The following is an 18331-nucleotide window of genomic DNA, read 5'->3' on the forward strand; positions in this document are numbered from 1 at the left end:
TTAAAAAGTGAACAAACACAAAATGAACTTGAGTTAATATAGGACACTAATTCTAAACCTTTTCACCAGAAGGGATTCATTTTATTAATTTCTTCCCATGAGCCTTGTGCTTTGATAAATTTCATCTTCCAAGTTGAGACTAGTAACAAATTGGCTTTTCCCCTGTTTAATTAATCAAAGACAGGTAAATTGCTAACCAGTACTTCTAATCAGCATGAAATATGTACGCACTGTAACCAGACTGAGTTTAATTTTAGGCTAAAACAGTGACCTGTTGGCTTAGGTACCCTAACAGCAAGCAAATGAACAATTACTTCCAAGATCGCAAAATTCCCAAACTAGCTTGTAAACCTGTAGAAATTTGGAGATCTCAGTTTGGGAAACACTTCTTTAGTGTGTTCCGTGTCATTCAACAAAGTAGCATCAAAGTAGCATCTTATCAAAAGTTTGGTTTCCAACATGAGCGATTAAGTAAACTTGTGCATTTAATCAAAATTATCTTTGAAGATACATTAAATCACCCAGATTCAAGGTTTTGTAGGTAGCTTTTGCAGTAAGAAGTGTCTACAATTTTTCAGTGTGTGCAGTAATACACAGCACAAAATCAAGTATTTTTGTGCAAACCATAATTGAATGTATGTGTATATAATTATGTATAATTGAATAATATCCAATATACATATAATAGCTTTTAAGCATTTGCTTGCTTGCTTGTTTTTGACTGTGCTGGTTCTTCATTGCTCAGCACGGGCTTTCCCTAGTTGCGGCAGGCTAGGTTTACTCTCTAGTTGCAGTGTGTGAGCTTCTAAATTGTGGTGTGCGTTGTGGAGCACAGGCTCCAGAGCATGGGCTCAGTAGTTGTGGCACATGGGCTGAGGTGCTTCACAACATATGGGATCTTCCCAGACCAGAGATCCAACCCCTGTCCCTGCATTGACAGGAGGATTCTTTACCACTAGACCACTAGGGAAGTCCCTACATATGTGATTGAATTGAAAAGTTAGATGTGACACCATCTAACATGGTTTGACACCATCATAATATTTTCATATGTGCAAAATAATACGTATGATATGTATATATTATAGAGATAAATACTTCCAACCAAATTTAAGAAATTGAATACTGCTCAGAGTTTCAAATTCCTCTGTTACCCTTTCACCTAGAATTCCTCTGCCTACTCTCTCCTAGCTTAATACCGTCCTGCATTTTGCTTTGTTTTTCAAATTGCCCACGTTTGTATTACTAAACAATACTTGCTTAGTCTTGTGTATATTTGTGCTTTACATAAGTGGCATCATATGGTATGTATTCATGTGTAATTTACATTATGTAAATGTTTTGCCCAACATTATGTTTCTGTTTCTATACATGTGGCTTTAGTTCATTCATTTCCACTGCTCTGTAGAAATTAATTTTTCAATGTAAGGTGTTCCTTTTCCTGAATTTGATTGTTTTTATCTAATTAGTCATGTAATACAAACGCATCAATATAGAAAACTAACACTATTGTTACCACAAACAACCCCCAATCTGAGTGGCATTAACAAAATAAAAATTTTATTTTCTGTTCATATCACAATCCAAAGTGACTAGGCAACACTGCTGGACTTACTTCCTCCTAAAAGTAACTCAGGGATCCAGGTTCCTTTCATCCACAACGTCAAGATCTTCACCATTGGCCTTCTGGTCTTCATGGGAAAAGAGAGAACAAGAAAGATCTCTTTGGGTTCAGGAGAGGCTGAGAAATGCCATCTGTATGCCTAGAAAAGAAACGAATGTGCTAAAAAAGTGTTCACTGAGCTTAGGATCAGAGAATTGGCTTGAATAAAATTTGGAAGTTCTCTAATCTAACTCCTTTGGTTTTATCATTCAGTGAATATTTATTCGCACCAACTATAGGTCAAGTGACATTTCTAGCATCTTTGATGAGGAACTGCCTACCCCCTGCTTCAACACTCCCCAAGACAGGGTGCTCACTGGCCCCCAGGAAGCACTCCCATATTTGCACAGCTTGGCCTGATTATTATTCATCCTGCACATGTCAAGCAGTTCTAAGTAAGGACAAGGACCAAGGTGTGTCTGTCCTTAAGAACAGATGTAGGGGATTCAAGATGACCCACAGGTCAGATTTGTTCAAAGGGTCACCAATGCTGAGGTCATCCATAACGATGACAATAATTCTACTTTGAACATAATATCCCACTGTGAAGTTTCTCTCTTTTTCACGTTCCAACAAATTGTCATACAGTGTTCAAAGTTTGGATGTATTAGATGTCTCCAATTCCCAAAATAGTTAAGCCAGCTGGGTTTTGCCTTTACCCAACTGTTCCCCAGTTTTTCCCTGTACCCTGCCACACATACACATACAGACACACACACACACACACACACAAACACACACACACACACACACACACATGCATACTGAGACCAATGTATCATTTTGTAATTGATGACATCTTCAGCTCTATTCTTTTAAGGTTTCATATTTTCAATACCTAGCAATCTAGCACAAAGATACCATGTCTCTAACACAGATACTTCAAAGGAGTATGTTTGAAACTGTAAACGAACTCTGTAGAGGAGGACTTTTGTAGGAATACAGGTGTACATATTAAGATAGAGCCCAGATTCTCAAAAAGAGCACCAGCACAAATAAATCTCATTCCCAGAAAGGAATGCTGTAACTTTCCTCCACTCAAAAATACTTAGAACTCAGTGAATTCTAACTCCTGTGTCTTGTCTCTTCTGTTGCACTTGAGTTTGTAGTTTGACTATGAAATCAAATAACCATTCTGTGTGTGTGTATGTGTATGTATAAGCAAAAATATATATGTATATTTATATACACACACATATCTCTTGGAAAATTTTTAGGGTAAACAGCTTGAATTCAGATGTACTAGTTATGCTTAGGTAAGAGATTGGCAAACTTCTGAAAAGGAAGGACCAGATAGTAAATATGTTTGCCTTTTGCAAGCCATATGTTCCCTGTTGCAGGAAAGGGCTCTTCTGTCTTTCTTTGAACTTCACTTGCTTGCATCTCAAATTGAAGATTGTAGGCTTGCTGGTGGGTGAAAGATAAGAGGGAAATGATGGCCTCTGCATTGCCCTGGGAGGCCCTTGCAGACAAAAAGGTGACCTTGAACTTCCCTCCAAACTGAAAAGAGGGTGAACCCTATGTCATGAAGCGCTTTATCTAGCACCCTACCATTCAGCTTTTCTCCCTCACAACTGCCCTCTGCATCTTCTGAGGAAGGAGGAATCACAAGGGGGAAGGAATTACACACAGCTGCCACCCCCACCCTAATGAAAGAGAAATCAAATTTCTGATCATCTCCCACACCTGCTCCTCCTCTCATCAGCCCCATCTCAATACCTGTCAACTCCTTTCTTCCACTTCGTTCATTGAAAAACCTGAGTCAACTCCAACACTTTTTTCTCCCCACCATTAACTCTGGTTGTAATTCAATCTCTTCTTACCACTGCTTCTCCCCGACTCAGAGTCAGCATCACCTCTCTCTCATCCCCAGTCCCTCAGAGATCTTATCAAGTCTTGTGACTTTGAAAAGTGAAAGTGAAGTCACTCAGTCGTGTCCGACTCTTTGCGACCCCATGGACTGTAGCCTATCAGGGTCCTCTGTCCATGGGATTCTCCAGGCAAGAATACTGTCCTGAGTTGCCATTTCCTCCTCCAGGGGATCTTCCCAGCCCAGGAATCGAACCCGGGTCTCCCTCACTGCGGGCAAACACTTTACCATCTGAGCCACCAGGGAAACATCATCTAACTATACGTGACAACTTCCAAAAATGCACCTCCAACCAAATCTGCCCCTGAGAGCCAGACTCGCCTTTTCCACTTACTGTTGAACATGAGCATTAACAGGCATCTCAACTTGACATGGACAAATTTGAACTCCTTATCTTCCTCTTAAATTCAGCTTTCTAGGAGTTTTCCCCATTTCAGCAAACAGGACCTCTGTCCTTCCACCAGCTCCAACCAAAATCTAAAATACCTCTCTGTCTCTCTTCCTTCCTGTTTCTTATCCTTTCCCCACCCACATCCCCATCTAATTCAGCAGCAAATCTCACTGGCTCTACCATTAAACCGAGTCTAAATTCCAACTCTCACTCCCTCTTCTATACCACGTTAGACCATCACTTTCTTGGACAAGCATAATAACCTTCTGCCTCCCTGTTTTCCACTTTGCCTCCCCACAGTCTATTCTCAACCCAAACAGCAAAGTGTTATTTTAAGACTCAAGTCAGACTATGTCACTCCTCTACGTATAACCCTTCTCCCTCCAGATGAACCTCTGCTGTCATAGCTAGCTACAAACTAGAGAGGAAAAGAACTCGCAGACCCTGGTGCTCAAGGTCATTAGAAAGCTCCAACATGTTCATTCCGGTTTGGTGCCTAACCAGATCAAAATCTTTTTATATTTTTGCTTATGAAATGTTGCTGGGAATCATTTTAGGTCTCTCAAGGATGCAATTAGGGTATCAGCCAGAGCTGCCATCTTATCTGAGGCTCAGCTGGGAGAGATCTGTTTCCTAGCTTATGTAGACTGTTGGCACAATTCAAACCTTGTTTGTAGGACTGAGAACTTCAGTTTCTTGCTGATCGTTGGTGGGGATTACCCTCAGCTCCTCGAGGCTGTTCCTAGCTCTTTGCCATATTAGGGTTCTTCAACATGGTGGTTGCTTCTTCAAAGCCAGTAAGGGAGACAGAGACTCCAGCAAGACAGGCCCTACAATCTTAAATAATTGATCACATAATTGCATCATCTAAGCCATATGTGATTTAGAAGCAAGTCACAGGTTCTACCCACATTCAAGGGGAAGGAATCACACAAGGGCATCCCCAGGAGAGAAAGATCTTGGGCATTTTAAGAGTCTGTCCAGCGCACAAGGGATGGTGACAGAATCCATAGGGGGAAATAGAGTGATGTTATGTGGTTGTAGCAAACAGTAGGAGGCAATTTTTTAAAAATCAGCTCACAGCTTGCCATAGAGTATCTACTTTTGTCACTGACCTGAGAAACTGGTAAGGGAAGTGAAAGATTCAAGCCAGGGGTTTGGAAGTCCTAAAGTTCTACACTTCAGATTGTGTACGTTGGCTATGCTGTAACTCAATAAAATAGTTATGGAGATTTTATTCTTTGTTACAATTTCCCTTTATGTAGACATAATTTATTTCTTCTTATGAGTTGTACGCTGGCTGTGAATCCTAATTTTTAACACTATTAGAGTCCTGGTTATTTTTCTTGTTGTCTTAAATAACAAAAGAAATTCTAATTTAGTTCTTATTCAACCAAAACAAAGCAAAAATCCTAATTTTAACATAGTGTTATCCCCTGGAGAGACTGTAAACGTCAAGCATTGTTGTTTCATTTTAATACTTGATCTCTTAAATAAGCTGACAAGGAAGTGACATGTTTCAAATGAATTTATCAAATGTTTATTATTTTTTGCTACCATGATTTGGGGGCAATTATGACTCTACAATTCCATAAACATATTCTGATGTAAACAACTGTGAAAAGTGCATTGTTGAATGCTCCAACTGTGCCCACAACATAATCAGAAGCAGTAATTTATTACTCAGACTAATAATTAGAAGTAATTAACTACTAGATGCAATTAGAAATAGTAATTTATTTCTCAACATAATGTAATGAGCTGCTTTTTCAGTGCACGTTTGAATATTTAGCAGCCAGTAATTGCTCTTAGAGGAAAGGCTCTGTAGCTCATGTAGCTCTGTAGTTAACAATGCTAGATGCCTGGCACATGTGTCAGTCTGGCCCATTAACACGGAGGTTTGACAAGTCACTGGGTAGAACCCTACTGAAAATGAGAGATCTGCGACAAACAGAAAGAAATGGCCTCAGGGTTTCATTTTTATGCAATCATTGAATGCATATTGACTATCTGTTAGGTATTATGTCCTCTGTGCTAGGCACTGGTGACATGAAAGTGAATGGAATAGACACAGTTTCCCTACACACAAAAAAAAGAGGTCACAGATTTAGATAAACGTGGTATGATAGGGAAGTATAGGATACTAAGGGACTTTAGCCTAGAGAAGGGTTTTCGGTTTAATACCTCGCCAGAATTCTCTGATTGGCTAGATGAAGAGGAAAAAGAAGAGTCTCTGGCAGCAGAAGAAACACAGATGAAACACCCCTGAGATGGGAATGAGCTGGGCACCTCCGCACAACTAAAGAAAGACCCTGCTGGCTGGAGCAGCAGAGTTGACATGTTCCCCCCCCCCCCCCCCCGCATGGCTACATCAGCTATGTTAACAAGCATAGTCTTCACCTTCAAAACAGTGCTGCAGCATTGAAGAGGTTTAAGCTACACAATGACACCTAGGATGTACCTTTTTAAAAAATCTTTCTGGCAACTATTCAACATAGAGGCAGAATGAGGAAGGCAAGAGGAGATATGGGGAACCCAAGGAATATGCCGATGAGACATTCAGTTGAAAGACACAGTAGTAGCTTTAACTATAGTAATGGATGGGATGGAGAAATATAGACTGAATCATGAATATTTAGAAGTAAAACTGACAGTGCTTGATTATGGATGGGATAAAAATGGTGACAGAAGAAGGAAGCTGACTGGTACAGCTGAGTGGTGGCAGGACCATAAACTGACCTAAGAAATACAAGGGTAGCATCAAGTTGCATTGTTGATGGATGACGCTTTTGGAGACAGGAGTTTGAGATCCCTGGAGAGACATCAAGAGGAGCTGCTGAGCAGCAGAGTATATACCCATCTGTGGAGCTTGGATGACAGACCTCAGCCGAGTTATGTATTTTGGAATCTCACCAGTGTATAGGAAGAGATCTACTTGAGAGAGAATTTAGATTAGGGAGAAAATCCAAGCTAGAACTGAGCCTGGTGAAACTCATCTACACAACCCCAATAACAGGACTACGCATCTCTCCCCATGTCTCCCCAGTTATTTCTCAGGATCCTTAAAGGTGACTCATATGTGTGGACATTTCTCCCCCTTCACTCTTTTCCTCAGCCCACCGGTCTTTCAAGGGCAGCAGCTCTGCTTCTATGGCTTCTGGTGAAAATAACTAAATCCTGCTTTACTTCCAAGGTCTTTTCTTGTTCCCAAAGCTACAGTTCCTGAGGTAACCAGCTCAGTCTTCAATGTGTTAATCCATTCACACTAACCTCACTGCACAAATGAGGACATCCCCTCTAAAACTCTGGAGTGTGCCTATCTCCATCTGGAACACACTGCCTGCTCTCTGCCCAAGGACCAGACATAGTCCACACAGCAGGCTTAGGGCAGGTACCATGCTAGTCTCTTCAGTGGCTCTTCTCCTATCTGTCCTGAAACCATCCGCTCACTGGGCTTGTAAATATAGAAACCTGAGTGGGGCAGGGAGGGGTTGGGGGGCTGCATTGAGGGCATATTGATCAGGTCATTGGACAAAATCAGTCTCTGCAACCCAGTTTTGTTTAGGCCACTCAACTCCAGTAACTGCCATGTTACCCTCCTGAAAAAAGTCAATGACAGATAATACTCTGGTTTGGAGCCAATACCCAGGAAATCAGCAGGCAAGTCTATAGTGTTTGCAGTATATAAACTCAATATACTTTATCTGTTCAAATTTCCATAACAATCCTGTGAGACAGATGTCATTATCCTCATGACACAGATGAGGAAACCAAGGCTCAGAGAAATTAATTACTAGATTCCCACAGCTAAAGTGGTAGAGCAGTTGTTGAAAACCGTACTGTATAATTCTAAATTTTGAATACTTACACCCCAGGCTCAAGACTGCTCAGACTAGAAGTTGCTGTTAAAAAATTGTTAAAAGATTTCTTAGATCTGTGCCATCACAATATGTGAAACCTGAACCCTGCATGATGGGATGGTTCAGGGCGAATGAGACTAAGAAGACTTTTGATCACATCCAGTTGTTTTCAAAAAGCTGCAAAATTCGGTGGCAGAGCCTTCATTTCAGGAAGAACCATTTGGGGGTATTGAGAGATGATAAAGTATTATGAATGCACGGACGAAGACAAGTGAAAAGCAAATTATCTAGATCTCCACTTATTACTGCAGCATTAAGGAGAAAAATAAGTAGGACTGCATATGTGGTCCATCACTGGAAAAGAAGCATCTTCAGTGCTTATTAAAATGCAGATTCCCTGGCCTTTCTCCAGACCTACCATCTCAGAAGTTCTGGAGGTGAGACCCAGTAATTTGCATTTGTAAAAGATGTTCAGTGATTCTTTTGCCTCTTCAAGTTAGAAAACTACTGAAACAGATCCTTCAAGACTGTTTACTGGCCTGGTAGCAGAAAATGAGAAGCGCAGCTGGGTGCAGGACAAACTCAGTTTTCTCAATATAATGATTTTCCCAGTAAGTGTAAGCCTTAAAGCCCTTGGAGAAGTTCTAATCAATAGAGGCAGGTGTTGTGGGAGAAGAAAACTGAATTTGGCTGCGGAAATTTTAAGTTCCTACTTAGCCAGATCACTTGGAGAAACTCACTTACATTCTGGGCCTCTGTTTCTTCATCTAAAGATGGTGAAATTAACTTCTGCCTTGCAAGGTTATTTTAAGCATTAAACAGGATTCAGAGGGGGACACGTTGAAGAAGGTAAAACTCTATGAATAGAAAAGCATGAGTCTTTTTTTCAATATATGTTTTCGTGCGCTCTCATCCATGCATCACCACTAGTGTGACCTCAACTATTTGTAAAAGTCAAAATCAAGTCCATGACTATGAGGTCTTGACAAGGTGAGTCCTCAATGCCATGAGAGGCCAGTTTCCTATTTAACTTTGTTGCAAAAGATGAATGACTGCTGGATATGAAGCTAATTGCTGCCAAGGAGAGGAAACAGGTAAGAGCCATGTAAATTTTATCTCTACACTATTCAGTTTCCCCCTTATATTTTCTCCTGTGGTTTCCAAAATTGGGACCATCACCAAGCCTTCCTCCAAAATATGCAGATTAATTCATGAAAAGCAGAAACTATCTTTATGTATTTTCTGAGTGATAATGCTAAGGCATAGTTCTCGTGACGTGTTTTTTAATTATTTTGCCCTAGAACATTTTACTGTTGAAACTTTTACTGCACTCCTAAACACACAACACAATGAGATTGATTCTACTGTAAGATCACCCTGAATTAAATGAAAAATGTCATTATTTCATCTTAGCTTAGACTGGCTAAGACTGGCTTAGAATTCCTTTTCCCCAACATGGTATTTCATGTGTCCTCAAACTACCTGTGGATTCTGTTTTCTGTATCAGTAAGCAAGCATTTCCTAATAAGGAATCCTGCTTCTGAAAGTGCTTGAATTATTCTACCCCAAATCCCCTTTATCCTGCTTCATTGTGTTTCCTTGACACTGGAAGGGAATGAGTTTAATTCATCTAGGAATGAGTTTTGCTGCTTTCTTAGGGAGACAGTTTAAACCACCCAGCATGTGCAAAGAGTCTTAGAAAACTAAAGATGGATGAAAATGGAAGGGGAAAAGAGCTTGGCTGTACCAAGCACCTTTTACAGAAAAAGCTTTAGATTCACGTTATATGCCATGTGCTGTCATGTCCAACTCTTTGTGACTCCATAGACTATAGCCCACCAGGCTCCTCTGTCCATGGAATTCTCCAGGCAAGAATACTGGAGTGGGCTGCCATTTCCTCCTCCAGAGTATCTTCCACACTCAGGGATTGAACCTGTGTCTCCTGTGTCTCCTGCATTGCCAGCAAATTCTTTAACTGCTGAGCCATCAGGAAAGCCCTTTTTACTTAGTGCCTCCCCTCCACTCCCCATCGCAGGTTTTAATTTTAATCTCTTCTAATATCAATAACCTCAGATACGCAGATGACACCACCCTTATGGCAGAAAGCGAAGAAGAACTAAAGAGCCTCTTGATAAAAGTGAAAGAGGAGAGTGAAAAAGTTGGCTTAAAACTCAACATTCAGAAAACTAAGATCATGGCATCTGGTCCCACCACTTCATGGCAAATAGTTGGGGAAACAGTGGGAACAGTGAGAGACTTTATTTTGAGGGGCTCCAAAATGACTGCAGGTGGTGACTACAGCCATGGAATTAAGAGACGCTTGCTCTTTGGAAGAAAAGCTATGACCAATCTAGACAGCATATTGAAAAGCACAGACATTACTTTACCAACAAAGGTCCGTCTAGTCAAAGCTATTGTTTTTCCAGTAGTCATGTATGGATGTGAGAGTTGGACTGTAAAAAGAGCTGAGCACCAAACAATTGATGCTTTTGAACTGTGGTGTTGGAGAAGACTCTTGAGAGTCCCTTGGACTGCAAGGAGATCCACCCAGTCAATCCTAAAGGAAATCAGCCATGAGTATTCATTGGAAGGACTGAGGCTAAAGCTGAAACCAATATTTTGGCCACCTGATGCAAAGAACTAACTCATTGGAAAAGACCCTGATGCTGGGAAGATTGAAGACAGGAGGAGAATGGGATGACAGAGGATGGGATGGTTGGATGACATCACCAACATGACGGACATGAGTTGGCTCCAGAAGTTGGTGATGGACAGGGAAGCCTGGCATGCTGTAGTCCATGGGGTCACAAAGAGTTGGACATGACTGAGCCACTGAACTGACTGACTGAGCAAGTCCCCACATCTGGCTGTACCCACAATGGAAATTTTATTTTGTTGGAAAATCCATCCAAGAAATGACAGAATGAATTTTTTCACCCAAACTGAATTTCTCCATAACAACCACATATGCATTATCATTTACTGGCCCCCTTGGGCAGATCCCACATATGCAGAAAGATCTGTTACATCACACCTTTGTGGGCACTTAAACTGCTGACTTTGCTATGATGACTCTGACGCCACTCATAGTCAAGCATAATGCTGAAAGGACCCTTACAGATCATCTAATCCATTACCCATTCCCCCACATTAGAGATGGGATAACTGAGGGCAGCCTAGCAAACAGGGAGCCCCTAAAACCTTTTCGTTTTCCTGTGCATCAGTAAGTACTTTAAAAGGGTAGAGAAATTCCCAAAACACACCCAGAAAGAAGGGGTGACTCCATCTGATATTTCTAGGGCTTCTGTTTAACCTTCTATTAAAACTATTTTAATTGTCTGTATTGATTTTCCCACTTGTTTATATCAATTCTGAAGGACAGTCAATACCTTAGCCCTGAGCAGAGTCGGGATACATCCAAATCATAATCAATGAGCAAAATTGGCAGGTCCTGCCCTATAGCTGAAACCACAGGATAGGACTTCTCAATGTTATTTCCATCTTTCTCACTCTTCAGAGACAGTGACAAATATCTCTACACAGTGCTCAGGAGCAAAAAGAAAGCAAAGATAGTGGTGATCTATGTTTTCACAAGGAGAAGTGGAGACATGATGAACATGTGAGCCAACGGCAGCATGGAACCAACCTCCTGATTCTCGGGTTCAAGAATCTGATTTCCCAGAGTTTTCTCACTGAAGGAAACGAGTCACTTCCTGTCTAAGCCAAAGGTCATTTTATGTCTGGGAGGAAAAGAAACTATTTTGAAAGCACCTGAGATTTTTCTTGGGAAGATGTAACAAGGAATCTCAAGAAAACCCAAGACTTCAACAAACGTAGGTAGATCTCACAGAGGTGGAGCTGGGAAGGTGGAAATTTCAGCTACTTTTTCTATCTCTGAGACCAGGTAGTGTCCCTGAACTGCTTCTCTCTGGCACCAACTCCTTACTTTTTTGGCTACCTTGTCTGATGGGGACCCAGCCCAATATCTGAGGCTCAATTCTGTGTCACTTTCAGGTAGGCATCTTTAGTATAGAGCACTTCTGTGTCTCTTCATTCACTTGTACAGTGATTCACTTGGGGTTCTGTGTCTTTCTCTGATCCAATCAGCAATGGCTAGGGATAGGTTATAAATCACACAAGGAAAACAATTTGGAATTGAGTATGAGTATATCAAACTAGAAGGGGAAGTTAGCATGTCAAAGTGATTGTCACCTGCAGTGCAACATTTAACTATGTAAGTGGATTTTATGAGTTCAATTATTCATGGTTTCCTCTCCCCTTCTTGCTTCTACTTTTCCTTTTTTAAAAAATATCTGAGGATAAAAGAATCAAGGGATAAGCCAAAAGCAAAATTTGGGATTCCCTAAATAAACAATATGGAGAAGGCAATGGCACCCTACTCCAGTACTCTTGCCTGGGAAATCCCATGGATGGAGGAGGCCGGTAGGCTGCAGTCCATGGGGTCTCCAAGATTCGGACATGACTGAGCGACTTCACTTTCACTTTTCACTTTCATGCATTGGAGAAGGAAATGGCAACCCACTCCAGTGTTCTTGCCTGGAGGACCCCAGGGACTGGAGAGCCTGGTGGGCTGCCGTCTATGGGGTCGCACAGAGTCGGACACGACAGAAGCAACTCAGCAGCAGCAGCAAATAAACAATAAGTTCTTGACTCCAGAACAGAGGAAATATATCTGCTTCCTCTAACACACATGCACAACAGACACACACAACACTTCTGTCCCACGTACTTAACATACACTCAACAAATACATCATACTTAGAATAATACTCAGCAAATATTCACTGGTTGATGAATGAATGATTGAATGAATGAACAAATGTGTATTTTTGTGTAGATGTAAGTTCCTGTAACCAGTAGTACTACAAATTTCTGCAGAAATGTTTTGCACACATATGATTAACTTCTCTTCCCTTCCATTAATGTAATACACAGGAGCAACCTAGAATAGGTGAAGAGCATGGATGCTGGAGACAGACTTCCTGGGTTAGTGTGACCATGGACAATTTACTTAACCTCTCTGGGCCTCTGATTCTTCATCTTGAGGATAGGGATGAAAATAATAGTATTAACATTAGAGGGCTGGTGAGGATTCAAACTGTTAATACACAAAAGATTCTTGGAAGAGTTTCTGGCATAGTAAGTGCTGAATAAGAATTTATTACAAAAAGTAATAATTTGTTGTTACAATTAGATGAGCTGTTTCCATAAATTTTATGTAAGTCAACAAATATTTATTGGTGTATGTACATCACAGACAATATACATGTATATATGTATACACATATGTTACAGATCAACATACATACACACACATATATATACACATATATGTATATCTATCTACCTATATCATTGTTGTTCAGTTGCTAAGTCATATACAACTCTGTGCAACCCCATGGACTGCAGAACACCAGGCTTCCCTTTCCTTCACTGTCACCTAGAGTTTGCTCAAACTCATGTCCATTGAATCAGAGATGCCATTCAACCATCTCATCCTCTGTCACCCCCTTCTCCTTTTGCCCTCAGTCTTTCCCATACTCTATATCTATCTATGTAGTACAACCTTATGGAATATGAATATTAATCAGGGAATCTGGTGAGGGAGATACCTGTATAAAAATATAACCCAAGAGGCTGAATTAGAAAAATATGGCAACTTCTCTGGCAGTCCAGTGGTTAAGACTCTGCACTTCCAATGTAGGGAGCATGGGCTCAATCCCTGGTCAGGAAACTAAGATCTGACATGCCATGTGGTATGGCCAAAATAAATAAATATGGGGAGGGTGGTGGGAGGGGGGTTCAGGGTTGGGAACTCATGTACACCTGTGGTGGATTCATGTCAATGTATGGCAAAACCAATACAGTATTGTAAAGTAAAAGAAAAAAATAAAGAAAGAAAGAAAAAAGAAAAATGCTCCATAAAAGTTCTCATAAGATTATGAGAAATAAGAATGGAGATAGGGGTTTCCCTGGTGGTCTAGTTGTTAAGAATCCACCCTGCAATGCAAGGAACACAGGTTTGATCCTTGGTCTGGGAAGATCCCACAGGCCACGAAACAGCTAAGCCTGTGTGCCACAACCAGCTCTAGAGCCAGCGCTCTAGCACCTGCGAGCCACAACTACTGAAGCCTGCGCACCTAGAGCCCACGTTCTGTAACAGGAAAAGCCACCAAAGTGAGCAATGAGGAGTAGCCCCCACTCACCACAATATGCAAGCCTGCATACATATGCACATGTATGCAAGCCTGCATGTGGCAATGAAGACCCAGCACAGCCAAAAAATAAAATAAATCTTTTTTTAAAAAAAGAATAGGAGATAAATTCTGCCTGGAAATTATCTCATGTATGGCTCAGAAATGGTAAGGAAAGTTTGCCAGTTGGTACAAGAACTGAAATCAAACCTGGATTGACAAGGGCCCACCCACAGAGAAAGCAAGGAAGAGAAGCAAACTAGGAGTAGCAAGGCTGTTTTTAAGGCTTGGGGGATGATTTGGAACCAAATCCTGACCTGAGAATCACAGGGCCATCTCTAAGAGGATCAAGTTGAATCTGATCCAAAGAAAATAATGCATTCTTCTCCAATTAGCATCCTAGGTAGAGCTAATTTTGGCTGAAACAAGCCTGGAATGTGGCCAGGTCCTAAAATCGATGAATTGCACTTCCTGGCCAAGGATAATAAGCTGGCATTGCCCCTACCCAATGTTCCATCTCTTACAACCTCCCACAGTCTTTCCTCACCCCATCTGTTCAAACTCAAGTGAAGCTCTTGGCTGTCAAGAGAAATACTGATCTGGGAGGTGACACCTGCAGAAGAGCCCTTTCTTCTCTCCTCGGCCATGGACTCTGGAAGAAATTATCTTCCTTAGACTGTGCAAACTTTGTAAGAAATCTTTGTAAGGTCTGGAGAGAAGTCTACGTAAATTTAAAAAATCCTATTTTCCAGCTGATTCTCGAGGTCATTTCAGGACTGCTAAATCCTCATTTAGAATTGATTTGCCATGAGCATTCATTCTGAGTGTCTCTGTCTCAATCCTTAAAGCTCGTCAGTCTGAAAGAAGAAATCCTAGTGTGTTTAAGGACTCCATATTTTTAAATGTCTCCATCCCATTTAATAGAGTCAGGACCGAAAAGAGCTGGCCTAGGGCTAGAGAAAAAGTTGTAAAAATTGTTACAAAGCCTGATACAAAAACAAATATCATATATTGAAAACAGCATGGCTTCTAGAAATCAACACACCCATCTCTGCCAATTACCACCTGTGTGAGCCTGGATGTGTAGCCTAACAAATACCTGCCCCAAATGACTAAAATGAAAATTCAATTGCACAATGTTTGTGATTACCTAGCTCAGTGGTGCTCCAAAGTTTGTCTCTTCCTCCTTAAACTTCTTACGATAAATGAAATATTCAGCAGAAACAAAGGACCCAGAGAAAAGAGAAATGGCTATGATGTGACCAAGGCAAGTGTGATAAATTTCCACTCAATACTCATTCAGAAGTGCTTTATTGAGTTCCGTCTTGGAGTGGTTTTCAAGCCCAGTGTGGGATGTTGTAGGATGTACAAAATTGAGAAATAGACATGAATTCTACCCTCAAGAAGCTGGCAATCTAACACATGATGAAAGATGTATATGCAAAACATTAAGGTATCAGTCAGATCACAATCTGTAAAGTATATCAGATTAGACCTAGAAGAGGTAGCTATAATCACTTTGAGATTGCCAAAGATAAGAGATGGTATATAGTTGCTACAGAGGAAGAAGGAATTAATGGTGGGACATAAAAACACACAGATGGTCAGACAAAGCATTTAAACTATCCTTGAAGGACTGAGTTAGGATCGCTAATAGGAGATTCCATCTAAAAGAAATGCATGAAACCATAGCTAAACTTCCAGGTATTGAGAGCATACCGTGAATCAACTGTTGTGCTAAATAAACACTTTTCAAACATTTTTTCATGAATCCTCACCTTGATACTGCCAGGAAGATACCACTGCTCCTGTTTACAGAAGAAACCACCTCTGAAAGACTGAATGATTTTCTCATTGTTTTACAGCACTGAAAAGAGTTGTGAGCTGAAATTTGAATTTGAACCCAATTTGTCTGACTCTGAAAAGCCAGTTCCAGATCACTCCATTGCACACAGAAGAAAAGAAAGGCAGACGTGCCTTTCAAACAGTGAGAAGCCCAACTTGACTGGAGGTTAAAGTAGTTAAACATAAGCAAGAAGAGGCACACAGGAAAAAAGAATGGGGAAAAATTTGAGAAAACCCCAAATGTTAGCTTCAGAGTTTGGGCCTTTGTTTTGTATTACAGAAGTAATTCAGGAAAGTAGACACCAGAAAGATAGCCTGTATGTTTCCATTAAAAAAGCCTTTAAACACAAACATGAGAAAGAACAAGTAGGGAGTCTGTAACAGGAGTTTTCTCTTCTAACAATAAATAGATCAATCAAGATAAGCTAGGGGATGCTCCCATCACAAATAATCCCAGTATATCAGTCATTCAAATCAGTACTACCATAAACATTCTACAAAAGTTAAATTAACTCACGTGCCCTCTCAGAAGACTAAGGTAGCTCTTCCCAGGCATATCCTTGGAAAAGAGCCGACGGTCAATCCACAGGAGAAATGAAAAGGATAATGCCTGGTCACTCTGGTAAACATTCTCAGAAATAAATGATCAAAATCACTATTTTGATCATCTCTTGTTTCATGCATTTAAGAATGGATCTGATTTAATCCAAAATGAAGAATAAGAAAACAGTAATGAGAGCTCTGAAGTGGGAGGGAACACAAATTTCCTGCAGCAGAGGGGCTAAATAGTTCCCAATTGCCACATCCCAAGGAGAGTAACCAAAACAGGATAAAGAAGGGAGAAGCAAAAAAAAAAAAAAGAAGAAGACACCACCACCACCTTTATAGGTGGGATTTGAACTTGGACGTGACAAAGCAAAGCAGTAGAACTGGAGATGGCAGAGAGAAGTTAAGATTATTTGATGATGTTGTTTTGCAAATAAGTCCAATTAAACATTTTAGTGGATTGTCCTGATCATCTCATTTTAGAAACTAGTTATCCCTTATCTTCAACCTGTGAGATCTTAATGGCACTCTGCTTTCCTATCTGAAGAGTTAAGATTAAAAACTACTATTGAGCTGTAAAGTCTGAAATTGAAAGAATCCTGCTGTGTTTTTAATCTTTCATTTCAGAATCAGAGTGATTACGTGGATGCTCAGAAACTGGTTATTCAACATATTAAAGTTCATCCAGTGTTTCCAGGAGTAGAGGGAGGCACCTGCCTCCTCATTCATCAGAACCTCATCTGACAACACAGGAGTCCTATCTGCTCTTAAGATGAGAACTCAAGCCTTGACGGCAGGAATGCACACATACACCCATGGCTGATTCACGTCAATGTACGGCAAAAACCACCACAATACTGTAAAGTAATTAGCCTCCAATTAAGATAAATAAATAAAATTTTAAAAAATAGAATAAAACTTATGGCCAAAAAAAAAAAAATGTTGTGTCAGTTAGGGTCCCTACAGGAAACAAAATTCCACTCAAACTGATTTGAGTAAAGAGACTGTATGAACTTTGATCTAATTAAGAGAACCCACTAATGACGTGGAGGCACTCAGAGACTAGCACGGAGTTACCACCACGCCTTTGGTTGAAGGGACAATGGGAGGAAATAGTGTTACTGGTGAGACTGGAAAACATGGAGAAGAAAATACCTGCAAAAACTCCAGTGTAGAAGGATGCAGTCATTCTTCAAACTGAAACACTGAGAGAAAGGAGAGGTGAGGATGCCAATACCCCGAACTGTCTCTCCTCAGACCCCCAGACTCGCCAGGCTCCTAGTGGTGTATTTCAATGGAGCCTTTAATACAGTTGAAACAAATCAGTCCCCAGAAATATACAGAGATGAGTAGGAAGGGGAAAAAATGAATTAGCCACATGGGGAGATAAGCATCAATGGAAATAACCAGCACAATTTTAAGAAACGAGACGGGATGGAGGGTAATTACAATGAGTCACAGCCATGGTGATAAGAGTGTAATCAACTCTTAAAATTATATTCAATGATTCACAGAGGAAAACACTGAATATGATTTTATTCACTCCATATTACAGATTTATTACATATTACAGAAGAAATTATGGGTGGAGCTAAGAGTCATTTTGGAACACTACTTAAAAGGCAAAAGATTCTAACTATAATAGCTAGCACCACCAAGCTATGAAAATTTCACCATCAAAAATAATTATGATAATCTGATGGTTAATTGAAGTGAGTTGTACCTATGAAAGCCTGTTAGCTCAAAGTAGTACTCCAGAGAGGAAATGAAATGTTAGATATAAATATTTACAGATGTAAAATTTAAAAATGATGAATACAACAAGAAATGTTTAATTTTTTTAGGAAGTTTGGAATATAAATATATATGAGGATTTTGTTTCTCCTATTCAGTGTATATTTATTTATAGTAATGGCAACCCATTCCAGTACTCTTGCCTGG

Source organism: Ovis aries, chromosome 9 (genome assembly GCF_016772045.2).
Source record: "Ovis aries strain OAR_USU_Benz2616 breed Rambouillet chromosome 9, ARS-UI_Ramb_v3.0, whole genome shotgun sequence".
Taxonomy (NCBI): domain Eukaryota; kingdom Metazoa; phylum Chordata; class Mammalia; order Artiodactyla; family Bovidae; genus Ovis; species Ovis aries.